At 40.1% G+C, this 16,012-nt stretch overlaps 1 long non-coding RNA gene across 1 annotated transcript in view; it reads right to left on the bottom strand.

Annotated features, from left to right (window-relative positions):
* LOC131421835 (uncharacterized) overlaps nucleotides 1-15,218 on the bottom strand; it is a 261,141-nt gene extending 245,923 nt beyond the window's left edge. The window contains exon 1 of the long non-coding RNA XR_009223957.1: nucleotides 15,103-15,218. This is a non-coding gene — a long non-coding RNA (uncharacterized LOC131421835). The remainder of the gene's footprint in view (nucleotides 1-15,102) is intronic.
* Between the last annotated feature and the right edge of the window lie 794 nt (nucleotides 15,219-16,012).

Below are 16,012 nucleotides of genomic sequence, written 5' to 3'. Positions count from 1 at the left end.
TAATGTATAAAACTTGTATTTGAGTGGGTAAAGGCATAACCATAAGGTGAGTCAACTGACATATCTATGCTTTGGTTTGCTGTTATCTAAAAAAGGAATAATATCCCTGCTTCAGTTGGTTGTAGAAATTAAAGGAGAAATCACGAGGAAATCCTCTTATAATGTAATATACTATACAAATGCAGGAAATTTCATTGATTGTATTATTAGGATTAAAAAGGCATATATAGTAATATTTTCAGAAACTCAAAGTGTTCATTTATACTTAGGCCATTAGGGAAAAAGTGAAAGAAACTTTCAGCTAAGAAAGCTATTTAAAAGCTTATTAAACCACATTCCTTCGCTTCCTTTGTGAATGGTCACAGGAGACTGTGCCTGCTCATATGAGAGAAAATCCACATGAATACACCAAGAGTGCTAAAAGGATTCCAGTACTACAAAAATTGATTGAAAATCTGATATTGTAAATGAGCATAAGTGAGGCCATCTTGTTAATGCTAAATGGCCACAGCCCCTTCTCTGTGTGACTATTCGCTGTTCTGCACATACACTAAAAAAATTCACATGCTCTCCTGACTCATGGCTTCTGCTTGTGTATGTATGCCCCAATATCTTAATAAATTAAAACTTTGTTCTATGAGTTTCTCTCTAGGAACAGGCTGACCACCGGCAGGAAACACACCTACAAGATATTCATCACAGCTGACAGAAGAACGGAACAATGAAAGAGCCTGGAGTCTGTCATGCCTGAAGAAAACCCTCTCCTTACTGCCCATTTTCCCTATATAACTACCTCAAGATTCTATAATTTTGGAAGATGATTTTTTTGAGACATTAGTCTGCCATCTTCCTGATTATACCGGCTAATTGAATTAAAACTTCCTTTCTCGGGGGCCGGCCCGGTGGCGCAAGCGGTTAAGTGCGCGCGCTCCGCTGCGGCGGCCCGGGGTTCGCTGGTTCGGATCCCGGGCGCGCACCGACGCACTGCTTGGTAAGCCATGCTGTGGCGGCGTCCCATATATAAAGTGGAGGAAGATAGGCACAGATGTTAGCCCAGGGCCGTCTTCCTCAGCAAAAAAAAGAGGAGGATTGGCGGATGTTAGCTCAGGGCTGATCTCCTCACAAAAAAAAAAAAAAAAAAAAAAAAAAAACTTCCTTTCTCAATCCCTAACTCATTGTTATTAATTGGCTCAGATCACAGCGAGAAGAGGCAGCCCATTGCTCAGTATCAATATGAGCCAGGCCTTATACTAGTTATTAGGGATATAAAAATGAGTAAGACAGATCATTATCCTAAAAAATTTCAGAATGTAGAAAATTTAGAGACAATTCCATGCATTTTTATTCTACCTTAATCTAGGATTGTATATCTTTTTAATCCTTGTGGAATGCATCTTGATTATTGTAGTTCCTGTTGTTTTTCACAAATTTTAAAAATTGACCTAGGTGTTGTTCACACATGCACATCCCTACTGTTTTTAGATTGTTAAAGTTGGCAGACAGATCAGGAAACAGGCTCTGTTCCATTCATTCACTGCTCAGTTTTCAGCTCTTATGGACATCAGTTTGTTTAATAAGATGGTGAGTATGGGAAGTAATTCATAGGAGTAAGTTGAATAAAATGAATTTCTCAATTCCTTCTACTCTAATTTTCTAAACTCATCAAAGAATTCTCCTTTCTTTGGTCTTCCCCTTAGTCTCCCCAAAGCCAATTGTTCAGACTACCACACTGAAATTTAAGACTGGGAATTTGAGGAGGGATTAAAATAACAACTTCTCTGTGTTTGTTTTACTAGTCATCCCACCACTTTTTGTCACAAACACACAATCAGCAGAAGCAAATGGAGCTCAGAAAAGTATAAAAAGAACCAAGAACCACACTTCATTTAAGGCACCAGCCAAAGAACCACACTCATTGACTGGGGTGGTAGCTCGAGTTAGAGGAAATGATCGTGGACACAGAGTCACAAGACCTAGGTCCTAGTCCAGTGGTCCCACCTTGACTACTCACTAGCTGTGTGAACTCAGTAGTTTACTCCAAATTATCTCCAAGCTTCAGTTTCCTTACTGCAAAGTGGAGAGCTTAATAAACACAGGGCTGCTACAAAGCACAAAGGAGTTCACCCTCTTTCTTTGGGTCTTATCCAAAGCAGTCTTTGGCAATATACATAAAATACAATTGATCTATCTGATTCTCTTATAATAAAGTTAGAAAATTGTGAGGAAGGAGTTAGAAGAGTGGACTGGGATCCATTCACCTCCTTCACCGTTGGGAAAAAGAAAAGACACAGGTAACTCCATAAGTTTAAACTCCTTATCGGTTGGACCTCTGAGTAAATAGACTATTACCATATACTAGGAAGGAGAGACTTTATCTCTGAAATGTCCTTGCATTTCATAGATTTCCCTGCTATCCCTGGCTAAGGATTACCAATAATGAATAAGATCCAGGGTCTAGGAGGCATAGCTCCCTGAGGGATGTCATGTAAGTTCTGCAATTCTCTGGGGTATAAAATGAAGATGTTTCAGAATTGTGGCACTCCCCATGGTATAAAGAGCTAGCAGACCACACTTAGGGACGTCATCTGTTCTGGGCCAGAGGGGCATATCCAACATGGGAAGGAAGGACCTTGCAAACCATGCTTGATGTCCCAGACCTCTCACTGCTTCATCTGAGCCTTTTGAGTGACTTCATCCTCATTTTCATGGAACAAACATTGATACTGTGTAAGATCTCTGATTCCTGTGTATCTGATTTGGCAATCCAGTCCTATGTGTGAGCACAGAAATATTTCAGAACTACTATATCAATAGCAGTAATAACAACTCGATCATCATTTCATCTCAGAGAACTCTCTAACCTCACAAACATTTTGACATCATTCCATAATCATGGACGAATCCGCTCTTTTTACCAGGCCCTATATTAGTTAGCACAATTATGCTATAGTAATAAACAAGCTCTCAAAATTCAATGGTTTGAGGATCAAGAAGTACATGTTTTTCTCTTGTAAGAGCCCCAGGCAGATGTTTCCTGTTGGGGTGGTGTGGGAGGACTGCTCCATATAATTGTTCAAGGACCGAGACTTTTGGAGGTTCTGCCGTATTCACTGCACATGGCTTCCAGATTCACCCCGGGGCTTATAATCCAGGACAGCCAGAAAGGAGAGAGCATGGGGGAGCAATTGGGGTATTTTGTGTACCAGGCCTAGAAGAGCATCCATCACTCTGGTCACCTCCATGGCCTAGAGCTTGGTCACATGGCCTCACCTAACTTCAAAGGAGGCTATTAAACACAGTCTAGCTTCATGCTGGGAAAGAAAGAGAAAGGGAGAATGGATTTCAGACACCTAAGTCTCTGCCACAGGCCCTAACAGATGGATTGATCCTTTTCTAAAGTTATAAGACAAATAGACCACTAGAAGAGTTTTTTGACAAGTCCCTTTTATTTTCCATCCAAGATAATATTGAGTAATAATCAGATGTTTTTTTCACTGACTTCTTAGCCCATTGCTGGTAAAGTTTCTTCATTTGTTTAAATAGCTGTCTGTAAGCTCTCCCCCACACCACACCATCTTAGACAAAAAGAGAAATACAGCAATAGTCATATTCCACAGGTATCCCCAGCAGCTGCATCCAAAGAGAGAATGTTCTTTCAATCCCAGCAATGCCCAACTCTGCCTTCTATAAATTGGCTTATTAGTGGTGATAAGATCCAAGAACAACCTCACTTTTTTGTGTGTGAGCGTGAGGAAGATTGGCCCTGAGCTAACATCTGTGCCCATCTTCCTCTATTTTGTATGTGGGATGCTGCCACATCATGGCTTGACGAGCAGTATGTAGGTCCATGCCCAGGATCCGAACCCGTGAACCCCGGGCCACTGAAGCGGAGTGCGTGAACTTAACCACTAGGCCACCGGGCCAGCCCCAACCTCTCTTTTTAGACTCAAGTCGCACAGAGGCAGTGGCATTATTTCCAATCTCTATGGAAAAATCAAAAACTAGCAAGTAGCAGACACAAATTCTGAACAGAGGGAGATATAAGAATTTTAAAAAACATTTCTCCTTCCTATTTTCTCCCTTTGTTGTAACATGAACAAATTATATCCTCTGATGGAACAGTCAGAACCTATAGTACCTCACTCTAGGAACACTAGTGACCATTTTTCAATGATGAAGGTCAAGGAAGAGCTGTCACAAGGCAAAGAGCTAAAACATTTCTTAGCCCACGAGCAGGATTTTCCAAGGGCCCCTTGGGATCCAGAGGGGGTCAATTCCTCAGTCATATGTTATAGCTCCTATAGCTCTCTTTAGAATAGCCACAAAATATGATTTATTTCTGTAGTTATTTGATTTATGTCTTTCACATCCCTCAACAATAAGCTTCATAAGAGCAGAGACCTGTTTGTTTCGGCTCACCATTTAATCCCCGGTGTCTAGCACAGAGCTTGGCATATAATTGGAACCCAACAATATTTGGTAAATAAATACAGGGCAAAACAAGAGATAATGGCAGTTAATATTTACTGAAACCTTCCTACATACCAGACACAGTGCTGAGCAGTCCATACAGAGCTGCCCTGTGAGATAGGCACCTCATTATCCCCCTTAAACAGGTGATGAGGTAGAGGCTTAGAGAGGTTGGGTCATTTGCCTAAGGTCACACAGCTAGAAAGATGCATAGCCAGAGAATTCCAAAAGTTGGCTTGGGTGACTGGACGTACTTTCTATCCATTCTATTCTTCATTCTTGTTTTTCTTTTACTCCAACTGAATGAATAGCACCTTTTCTACCATAATAGCATAGAAAAAACAATGGTCACATTTCATAAGTAAATTTCACATTGAAAAAAATAATTTCAAGCTGTAGGTTCTTCCTTAGCTAACTGTTCTGTGAGTCCAACCCTGAAGAGTGGGGAGACGAGCCCAATCCACCTGACATTCTCTCTGAAAACCTGAGGCCACAGATACATTTGGAGAACACTGGCACAAGGAAATTTTTGACATAAAAGGACATCTGAGCATGTCCATAAGTATCAGCATTTAAATATAAAGAATAAAAACAAAATTCAGGGACCATTACAAAATTAGTATAACTTGCAGTTATAAAGGAAGAACATTTGAAAGTTCTTTTCTTTCCTGTATTTTGTTTACCAGGCTCAATGTTCCTAGAAATATAATTGTCCCAGGCCTAACAATATTAAGGCTTATCTGTTCTTGTTTAAATTACACTTCACCATAGGGTTTCTCAACGTTGGTTGAGAAACATTAACGTTTATCTGTTCTTGTTTAAATTACACTTCACCATACGGTTTCTCAACATTGGTACTATCGATATTTAGGACTGGATAACTCTATAGTGAGGGGCTGTCCAAAACATTGTAGGATGTTTAGCAGCATCTTCTACCCACTAAATGCTAGTAGCATCCCTAATTATGACAATCAAAATGTCTCCAGACATTGCCAAATACCCCCTGGAGGCAAATATCTCTGGTTGAGAATCAATGCTCTCAGGAAAATTTGTACCAATTTTTACAACCAATTTTTTTTCACAAAATCAGAAAAGATACAACCAAACTTTAAGTCTGTGACAGTTTTCATGCCTCCTCTCATCTGATGTGACACGCAACAATACCTAACAATAGATCTAAAGCTCAGTGCCGCCTACTTCTTCCTTTTCCCCCAATTTTAGTGAGAGATAATTGACATATAACATTGTATTAGTTGAAGTTGTATAACATAGTGATTAGATATATGGATGTGAAATGATTATCACAGTAAGTTTAGTTAACATCCATCACCTCATATAGGTACAATTTTTTTGTGTGTGATGAGAACTTTTAAAATCCACTCTCTTAGCAACTTTCAAATACATAATAAGGTATTGTTAACTATAATCACCATATTGCTCATTACATCCAGAACTTATCTTCTCGTTGTATTTATGAGTATTCATGGTTGAGGCCTTCTCTCTGTGAGACAAATGTGACAATAGCCTTTTTCCTAGGAGGAGGGATAAGTGTGTGTAATAGGGAAATTCCTGGCTAGAGCTCTGGCCTGAACCCATGACCCTTTTCCTCTTTCAACAAGCCAGGTTGCCCAATAAATATTGATCGAATGACTAGACCAATGAAAGAACTACCTAGAGGGTCTCAAAGGATGTTCCAGGGAGTATATTTCCACAGGACATTAACATGTGTTATTCAGGAAATAGAGGAGTCAGTTGTTAACTAATTTTTATTTCATTCTGGATAAACCAAAACTAAAGAAGTTTCTTTACTTTAAAGCTTCTCAGAGTCTTTAATGGACCAACATGATTTTTTCATTTGTAAGAGGAAGTCATAATACATGAAATTTCATAAAATAATTTGACCATGAATTTTTCAATATAATGATTTTTTGGACTTGTATTCCACTTTGGGAAAACATTTTCAATACTTTTGAATACATATGTATATTTTAAAAATAGCAAGATTTAAAATCATTTGAAATTAGAATTTACAACAATTAAATATTTTCATAAGACAACTAAACTACATAAGCATGGTAAAGGAAATATCCTATAATTTACTCACTTTCTGATGAGAAATCTGGACCATTATAACCAAGAATGTAAATCTGATATAAAATAACTTCTTTTTGTTACCTATTCCACTACCACTAACATTCTGCTTCCTGTTCCATCATTGTTAAAATTAATATAAACTGGCTTCAGGTTTCTAGTCTGGCGTGTAAGGAGCTTAAAAGTTGCTACTCCATCCTAACAATAAGTGACGCTAAACAAACTGAAGATATCAACAACTCTTCCTAGATCCATCAGAGAAGTGAAGTCACAAGGCAAATTGCTGCCCCTGAAATTGGAAAGACATGCAGATACAGAGAATCACAACTTACCAGAGCAGAAACTCACAAGCAGAAACCCCCTCAGGAACCAGTTCTGGGGGTAGGAAAACCTGAACTGTAATTGTTGAATTGCTGGAGGCTCAATGTGGGCAACTCTGAGAATTAAAAACTCCAGGGTGGGTTTTACCTCCAGGAACCCTCTAGATCCTGACGGTGAATATCAGAGAAAACGCTTCCGGCAGGGGGAGAGGAAAAGTAACCACTTTGAATACACCAGAGCATTCAGTTCTTAACGAGGCCTTCCCTCAGATGAAACTATTTTATCAGAGCCTGCTTTGCTGGGGTTTTATCAGAGCCTAACCAACCTGGAGAGAGGGAAAAAGCCAACTCCAGCCTCCCTAGAAATTCTGTCCCACATAAGAGAGGAAAAACACTGAGAAGCTCTGATGAAACTCATAGTCCAGGGGCACAGGCTCAAGAAAAGACTGAGACCTAATCGTAGGACTATAGAAGGCTTCTCCTCCCCCACACCTTACCACTACATTACAAAAGGCCTTTTTTCTGTAGTTCCTCTTACACAGTATGTCATGTCCACTTTTCAACACAATTTACAAGGCACAATAAAAGTCAAAAAACAGTTTGAAAAGACTGAACAGGCATCAGAACCAGGGTCAGATATAACAGGAAATATCAGTCCAGGAGTTTTAAAACTATGATTAATATGCTAAGGGCTTTAATAGAAAAAGTAGACAACATGCAAGAAACTGGTGGATAATGTAAGCAGAGATATGGAAATGCTAGGAATCAAAAAGAAAGGCTAGAGATCAAAAACACTGAAACAGAAATAAAGAATGCCTATGATGGGCTTATTAGTAAGCTGGAAATGGCCAAAAAAAGAATATCTGGGCTACAGAAAAAGATAAATTCCATTGATCCCACTTATATGTGAAATTTTAAAAACAAAACAAAACTCAAAACACACACAAAAAGCTGAATTCATAGATACAGAGAACAGACTGGTGGTTGCCTGAAGAAAGGGGGGTAAGGGGTTGAAATGGATGAAGGGGGTCAAAAGGTACAAATTCCCACTTATAAAATGAATAAGTCATGGGGATTTAATGAACAGCATGGTGACTATAGTTAATAGTACTATATTGCATATTTGAAAGTAGGTAGGAAAGTGGACCTTAACGGTTCTCATCACAAGAAAAAAAATTTGTAACTATGTATGGTGATAGATGTTAACTGGACTTATTGTGGTGATCATTTTGCAATATATACAAACATCAAATCATGATGTTTTGCACCTGAAACTAATAATATTATGTCAATTTACCTCAATAAAAAAAGAATCTCTGCACTTGTTGATATGACATAGAAACTTCCAAAACTGAAGAACAAAAGGAAAAAAGACTGAAAAAAAAAATGAACAGAATATCCAAGAACTATAGGACAACTAAAAATGTGTAACATATGCACAATGGGAATACGAAAAGGTGAACAAAGAGAGAAAGGAACAGAACAATATTTGAAGCAATAATGACTATTTTCCCAAATTAATGTCAGATACCAAACCACAGATCCAGGAATTTTGGAGAACATCAAGAAAGATAAATGCCAAAATGACTATACCTAATATCATATCATGTTCAAACTTCAGAAAATCAAAGAGAAAGAAAAAAATCTTGAAAGAAGTCAGAGGTAAAAAACACCTTACCAATAGAGGAGCAAAGATAAGAATTACATCTGACATCTCTTCTGAAACCAAGAAAATGAAGTGAGAAATTTAAAGTGTTGAGAGAAAAAAAACACCAACCTAGAAATCTGTATCCTGATAAATTATCCTTCAAAAGTGAAAGATAACTAAAGACTTTCTCAAACAAAAATTGAGGGAATTTGTTGCCAGTGGAACTACTTTCCAAGAAATACTAAAAGAAGTTCTTCAAAGAGAAGGAAAATAATATAGTTTGGAAATTTGGATCTACATATAGAAAGAAAGAGCATAGAAGAATGAATAAGTGAAGGTAAAATAAAAACTTATTTTTCTTATTCTTAATTAATCTAACAGATAACAGTTTGTTCAAAATAATAATGGTACCAACATATTCAACTATGTATGCTTATGTATACATGTGTGTGTGTGTGTGTGCGTGTGTGCACTTATGTAAGCTTGCATATGAGTAAAATGAGTGACAGCAATGATACAAGGGACAGGAATCAGGAATTAAAATTATTTTCCTTTTATAAAGGTACTTGCACTACCCGTGAAGTGTTACACTGTTATTGAAAATGAACTTAGATTAGTTGCGAATGGAAATTGCAAACTCTAGGGCAACCAATAGAAAAAAGTTTAAAAGAAGCATCAATGATATGCTAAGAAAGGAATGAAATTGCCAAAACTTTGAAGCAACCAAGCAACCAAGATACCCTGCAATAGGTGAATGAATAAATAAACTGTGGTACAGGCAGACAATGGAATATTATTCAGCCCAAAAAAGAAATGAACTATCAATTCAAAACAAGACACGCAGGAAGCTTAAATGTAAACTACTAAGTGAAAGAAACCAATCTGAAAAGGCTATATACTGTATGATTTCAACTAGGTAACATTCTGGAGAAGGCAAAACTATGGGGTCAGTAAAAGGATCAGGGGTTTAGGTGGAGGGAGGATGAACAGGCAGAGCACAGAGATTTTTTAGGGCAGTGAAACTATTCTGTATGATACTACAATGGTGGATACATGTCATTATACATTTGTCAAAACTCATAGAACCTACAATTGTTCACATAGAGTGAACTCTAACATAAACTATGGATGTTCAGTGATAACAATATTTCAATATAGGTTCATCTGTTATAACAAATGTACCACTGTAGCGCAGGATGTCAATAGTAGGGGAGGCTCTGTGTGGGGTGGGACAGAGAATATATGGGAACCCTGCACTGTCTGCTCAATTTCGCTGTGAACCTAAAACTGCTCTAAAAAATAAAATTTATCGGGGCCAGCCCGGTGGCGCAAGCGGTTAAGTGCGCACGCTCTGCTGCGGCAACCCGGGGTTCGCTGGTTCATATCCCGGGGGCGCACCGATGCACCGCTTGGCAAGCCATGCTGTGGCGGCGTCCCATATAAAGTGGAGGAAGATGGGCATGGATGTTAGCCCAGGGCCAGTCTTCCTCAGCCAAAAGAGGAGGATTGGCAGATGTTAGCTCAGGGCCAATCTTCCTCACAAAAAAATATATATATATATTAATTAAAAAATTAATATAAATCATATCTCATCCTTTAAGAGCTAGGGTCTCTCTAACTTTCAAAAGGATGCAAACTAACCTAATAAACCCATCTGTACCACTGAAAGCATTCTATATTGTATTGAATAGTTGAAAAATAGGCAGGGAAAGGACAGTCACTCAATTCTTCACTGCAAAAAAATATATATCTGCTATATTAGCTATAAGGGTAGTTGAGAAAGAGATCTAGCAATGAAGGTGACACAAAGGAGCTAGAAGTGAAATAAGAGTCACAAAGAAAAAGAAGTAATGTAAGTGTCCTATAGAAACATCAAAAAAAATATAACGAAGGGTGAGGCTGAAGGGGCAGCAAGTTAATTTTGGAAACAGCAACTTAAATACTTCATGCAACCTAGTCACTATTTGTTTGATAACCATGAATTTTTGTGTGTATCATTTGACTTCTCTAATCCTTTTATCATACATGTACAGTGAAAATAGTAATAGATATCCTGCTCTCCTGGGTTACGAGCTTTAAAATTGAGAAAATGCAAATTCCTTTGATATAGCATTTATTGAACAGCACTTTAATTATTTGTTCTCATATCTGTCTATCTAACTGAACCTGAGCTTCTCAGGGGCAGAGACTATGTGTCTGTCCTCTTCAGGTCTCTGATCTTACCATCTGGCAGAGTGTCTTCCATACAGTGAGCTTAATTCATACTCATTGAGTACAAGAAGACAGGAGGAAGGGAAGGAGAGAAGAAGAGAGGGAGTAAAGGAGAGAGAGAGCCAAGAAGGGAGAGAATAAGGGAAGTAACAAAGGAAGAAAGGAGGGAGAGAAGGAGGAGTTAAGGAAGGATGGAAGGAAAGAAGGGAGGTTGGCTTTAATGATCCAAGAAAGAAAGAGTTAAGTGGAAGAAAATTCATCAATACCCAAAGCACTAGTCGAAGTCCTTTGTCTAGAAGAGATAGGGGACTGTGGTTGAAAGGAGCAAAGATATATAATTGATCTCACAGATGACTAAAGTAAGGATAAAAGAGGAACTTCAAGTGGGTGCAAATAAGGGGTTGTATTTATGGGACTTTGTAAGCGTGTGTGCCTAATTGGGCTTAATAATTTTTTAGTCCATTTACCCCATTGTCCTTCAGGGTTTCAGGGCAATAAGTTATAATGCCTTTGTCTGTATCCCTATAAAAAGATATAAACATTTATATCCTTCTCTATTCCACAGAGAAAGTGAGGCAGCAATTTTGACACATGATAATGTCATTCTATGAGCATCATATTTTTAAAATACCATTGTGAAGAGACATACCCTGATTGAATGTATTTCCAGCTATAAATAGCAGTTTAACAGAGAGTAAAGCAGTACCTGGAGAAACTGATACTCTCCCTGTCTCTCTTACACACACACACGCGCGCGCACACACACACACACACACATGCACACCCCTTTTCAATTTGTTTATCAAAACAATTGAATTTCTCCAACAGATAATCACCCTCCCCCCAAATTTACATCTAGTATGTTAGCTCCAGACAGTTTACTTAGCCATATCAGCACCTACTCCATTTTCTAACAAAAAGATGCTATCGATTTTACACAAGTCTGTGTGTCCCTTTCACCCGTATTAAAATAAACAAACGTTTTCTTTTTTTCTCATCCTGTTTGGCAGACTCCAAAGTTTTATTAGTTTTGCTTTGACTCTGCACTTCCTTCCTTTATGTACTATTTCTTTTCTTGTTTTATTTCTTGCATCCTCCTCTCTTCCCTGGTGGAAGGAAGATTACCATCCCCGACTCAAGCACTCAGGACCTGTTGGTCCCAACAGCTACAATTGATTTAAGTAGGACCTCGGGCAGCAATGTCACCTTTCTTAGGAGACACACATCAAAGCTGCAGCCTGGCCCTTGAGAGGAATTCCAAATTTCAACTGGGGCAACCCGGTTGTTCTCTTCTCTACCCTAATGCAATTCATTGCTGCCAGCATGATTTCAGCAAGGGCATTCAGAGAAGAATATGCCCCCGAGTGTCCCCTGCTCCATCTGTCTTTGTGCTTTTATTTTCAAATACTATAGAAATCCCCAAGCTACCTTATAGCTTCTTTGGATCCTTATAAACTGAAATAAATTATTTTTTCTTTCCATAAAATGTCTTCAATGAAAAGGTTATAACTTGTTTATTTTCATTTCTGAAGACTCCTACTGCTAGTATCAGTGAGTCAGAAATAAATGTGCTCAAAAGAAACGTCTTAGTGTGAATGCCGCCTGGAATCATTGTCTATTTCTGTGATACTGCTGCCCTCTAGCGTTCAGAACACAGATAGTTTCTTGACCTTCATTTGTATTTATTATTTGCAAGCTTTCTTCACGGGTTTGGCTCTTCCATTAGTGATAAAAATTCTAAGTTCAGTAATAAATAAATAACTGCCTTTTAACATAAGAACTGAATCTGGGAATTGAGGTTTGGGAGCTTCTTAAAATATGAATTTTTAAAAGAGATATAAAGTTTCAGCTGTCATCATAGACGTTCCCTCTGAAGCATCTCAAACTGAACATAGTCCAAAACCAAACTCCCTACTCCCCTTACAGTCTCCAGACTTCATTTGTTCACACGAAAAACCTTGGAGGTAACCCTGGCTGCTTTCTCTCTCTCACCCTACAAATCCATGAGAAATCTTGAGCATTCTACTATTGAACCCTTCTCACCCTCTCGCCGCCACCACCCTGTACCAAGCCACACGCTCTGTCCCTGGGATTATGGGGATAACTTTCTAACTGGACTCCCTGTGGCCATAGTTCCCCTCCTACATGGAGTCTATTACTCTTAGCAGCCACCATGGTCCCTTAGAAATAGAAAGCAGATTGGGGCATTACTCTGCTCAAAACCTTTGAATGGCTTCCAAGGCTCTCAGAGAAAAGATCGAAGTCTGGAGATGCCAACAATCCCAGTCTCACCTGCGTCCATGCCTCGCCTCTCTCTAACCTCAGTCTTCACAACACTCCCTCTCTCTGCTCCAGCCACTCTGGCCTGCTGGCTATTTCTTAAACCAAGACACTGACCAAGATGGCCTGTAAGTTCTCCTCAGTTTGACTAAATTTTAGACAGGGTTCTTCTTGTCTCTAGGCCCCTGACCTCCCTTTTCTTAGAGTATTTACTTTAGAAAACTTGTATTTATCCATTCTTTCTCTACCCCTTTGAGATGCAAATCTTTTAAAACATCTTTTTAAAACATTTTGTCAGTTTTACAGTCCAGGAATGTCTTTCTCAAGGACCTGAGAGCCATCTATTTGAAATGTAACCATCAAGGAAGATAGTGCCCCCATCCCCCAGGCTCTGTGGGAGAGTGAGATCCTAACTTCCATCTTCTACATTGTAACACCTCCTCCTGTCATAAAGATATGAATAAGGTACTTTTCCTTTGGGTAAGTGAATTAGTAGACACAGGTGCCCCAGGATTCCTCCCCCAACATAGCTCTTAAAAATCTCCAGCCTTTTGTTTGTAGAGTTGAGTTCAATCTCTCTCCCCTATTACAATGGTCTTAAATAAAATCTTCTTTGCCTGTTTAACTTTGTCCACTGCAGTTTTTCTTTGACAACACCAAGCGTGCTAATTCCTTGGGGTCTGGATATTTGCTGTTTCCTCTCTCTGGAATGTGTGGGCCCCTAGGTATAGCTGCATGACTTGCTCTCTCACTTTTTTCAGAATGCCACCCTATCGGTGAGCCCCCCTGTCCTACATAAAACAGCAAATTCTACCCACTCACCTACTACCTGGGGGAGTGCTCCAGATCTTCTAGCCACCTTAACTTGCTTCATTCCTCCCCATAGAATTTATCACCACCTAAACTTATTACATATTCATTGTCTGTCTGTTTCTCCCCAATACAGTATAAGCTCCATGGGGGCAGGGATTTATTTTTTTCTGTTTTGTCTACTGCTACAACCCGGACATTTTGATAAAGGTAGAGAGGAAGTGCACAAGTAAATATATGTTGCCTGAAAGGACAAAAATGAATCGAGAAATCAATGGCTATACAGTTTCTTTCTGTGTCTTTAGAGCCAAAACCTAAGTTTGAACTTTATTAATTCAGTTATCCAAAACTTGTTATGTCCTGACTTAAACAGATTGAGCACCTTTATTGGTATAATCTATGAAATAAGTATGTTAATGCATTCCAAATGGAATTTTACCTGGGATCTAGACAGATATGAGGTAAAATAAGAAAAAATAACAACAAAAAAGTAGATTCCATTAGAAGAAACACACACTTCATAGGTTTATCATTTCCCTTTGCTTCCTCTGAATTTCTGATTTAGCAACTCTATTGAGGAATCTACTAAATGGTATTTTAGAAGATATAACAATGAATAAAATGTAGTTCCTATTATAAAAGATGATGTTCTAATACAAAAGAAAACAAGTTTGATATGGAAATTAGGAAGAGAGCTAATTAATGGTAATAATTGCACACCTGAAGGAAAATGGGGGTATATTTTAAAAATACTTGTGAACTGAGAGGAAGTCAAGATGGCGGCGTAGGCAGACTCTGAACTCACTGCCTCCCGCTGACACAGTCAATTTACAACTACTCATGGAAAAATTGCCCCTGAGACAGAACAGAAAAGTGGATGAGAGGAACTCCTGCAACAACGGACAATCCTAACTGAGGTGGAAGAGGCAGAGACTCCCTTCTGGAGAGAAAAAACGCCGCCTTCACAAGCCGCCAGCGTCACGGCCGCCGGGAGCAGTGCACAGGTACGCAGCCTCCCTGGAGGAGCGGGGCCCTGAGCCGGGGAGCGCCCCCGCTGTGGGCATTTTGTGGACCCAGCGCAATCGAGAGGAGTGGCAGAATATCTGACTTTGCCTGCTACTAAAACATTGGGGAGTAGCCCCAGAAAACCTGGTTCACAAAGACATTAAAACCGGCTCTTATAGGGCCCACGTGCAAACTCACCCATTTCAGAAAGCAACCTAAAATCACCAGAAAGAAAGGTGCACGGTGCTGTGGTGAAAAGAGACTCACCTAATAGGCCCTGAGTGCATCTTGGTGAGAGGTGAGAGCTCTCCAGGGACTGGGACATTGGCGGCAGCCATTGTTGTGGCCCGATGTGGATGTGCTGACACAGAGCCATTGGAGTTCTCCCTGAGGCCTGCTAGCCCAGGGTCTGCCCACCCGCTAGAGCACCGATTTAATCCAGCTCAGCCAGGGCAGACAGCCCACCCTAAAGACTGGCCCCACCCAGCAACAAGCCCTCAGGCAACTTGTGGGCCTGCATAGATTGGTGACTGGATTCTCTGCAGCCTGGCAACTGAGCTGACTTCAGTGGGGCAGGGCGTGCACAAGGAGCTGGTGGAGAGTGTGGGGTGGTGGTGGAGTGTGGGGCTCCCTCAGTGGAGAGACTGGGTCCACTTCTGGAGGTCGGGGCACGCACACGGGGCAGGACTGTGTTGACTGTGTGTGTGGACCTGTGGGTGGCAGGGCTTGTCAGCTGCAGAAGACTTGTACTTCTCAAAGACCCACATAGGAGGTTTGCCCCACCTTCCAAAGCCTGAAACAATTGGGTGCTCCTGTGCCTGAGGCCAGCCCCACCCAGCTGCAATCCTCAGAGAGCTGACAAGAGACCTAAAGGCTAGAGGCTTACAGCAATTGTAAGCCCCTGAGCCTAACAACCTGCCACGCTGGGGGCCTACTCACTTAAAAGAAATAGTGCAACACAAATGTGGTATTAGAACTTGCAGCCAACTGTGCTGGGGCTCCCCACACCTGATAAAGAGACGGAAGGGCCCACAACAACTACAAGCAGCTGAGCATTACAACAGCTGGCCAGGAGCATAACTCGGCCTCCCTGGGTGCCTACAGGGAGAGCAAACAGGCCATAACAGAAGGACACATGTAGCCCACATAGGGGTCACCCCTGGAACATTGAGAACTG

Source organism: Diceros bicornis, chromosome 25, assembly GCF_020826845.1.
Source record: "Diceros bicornis minor isolate mBicDic1 chromosome 25, mDicBic1.mat.cur, whole genome shotgun sequence".
NCBI classification, from domain to species: Eukaryota; Metazoa; Chordata; class Mammalia; order Perissodactyla; family Rhinocerotidae; genus Diceros; species Diceros bicornis.
This window is presented reverse-complemented; position numbering and strand designations above follow the sequence as displayed.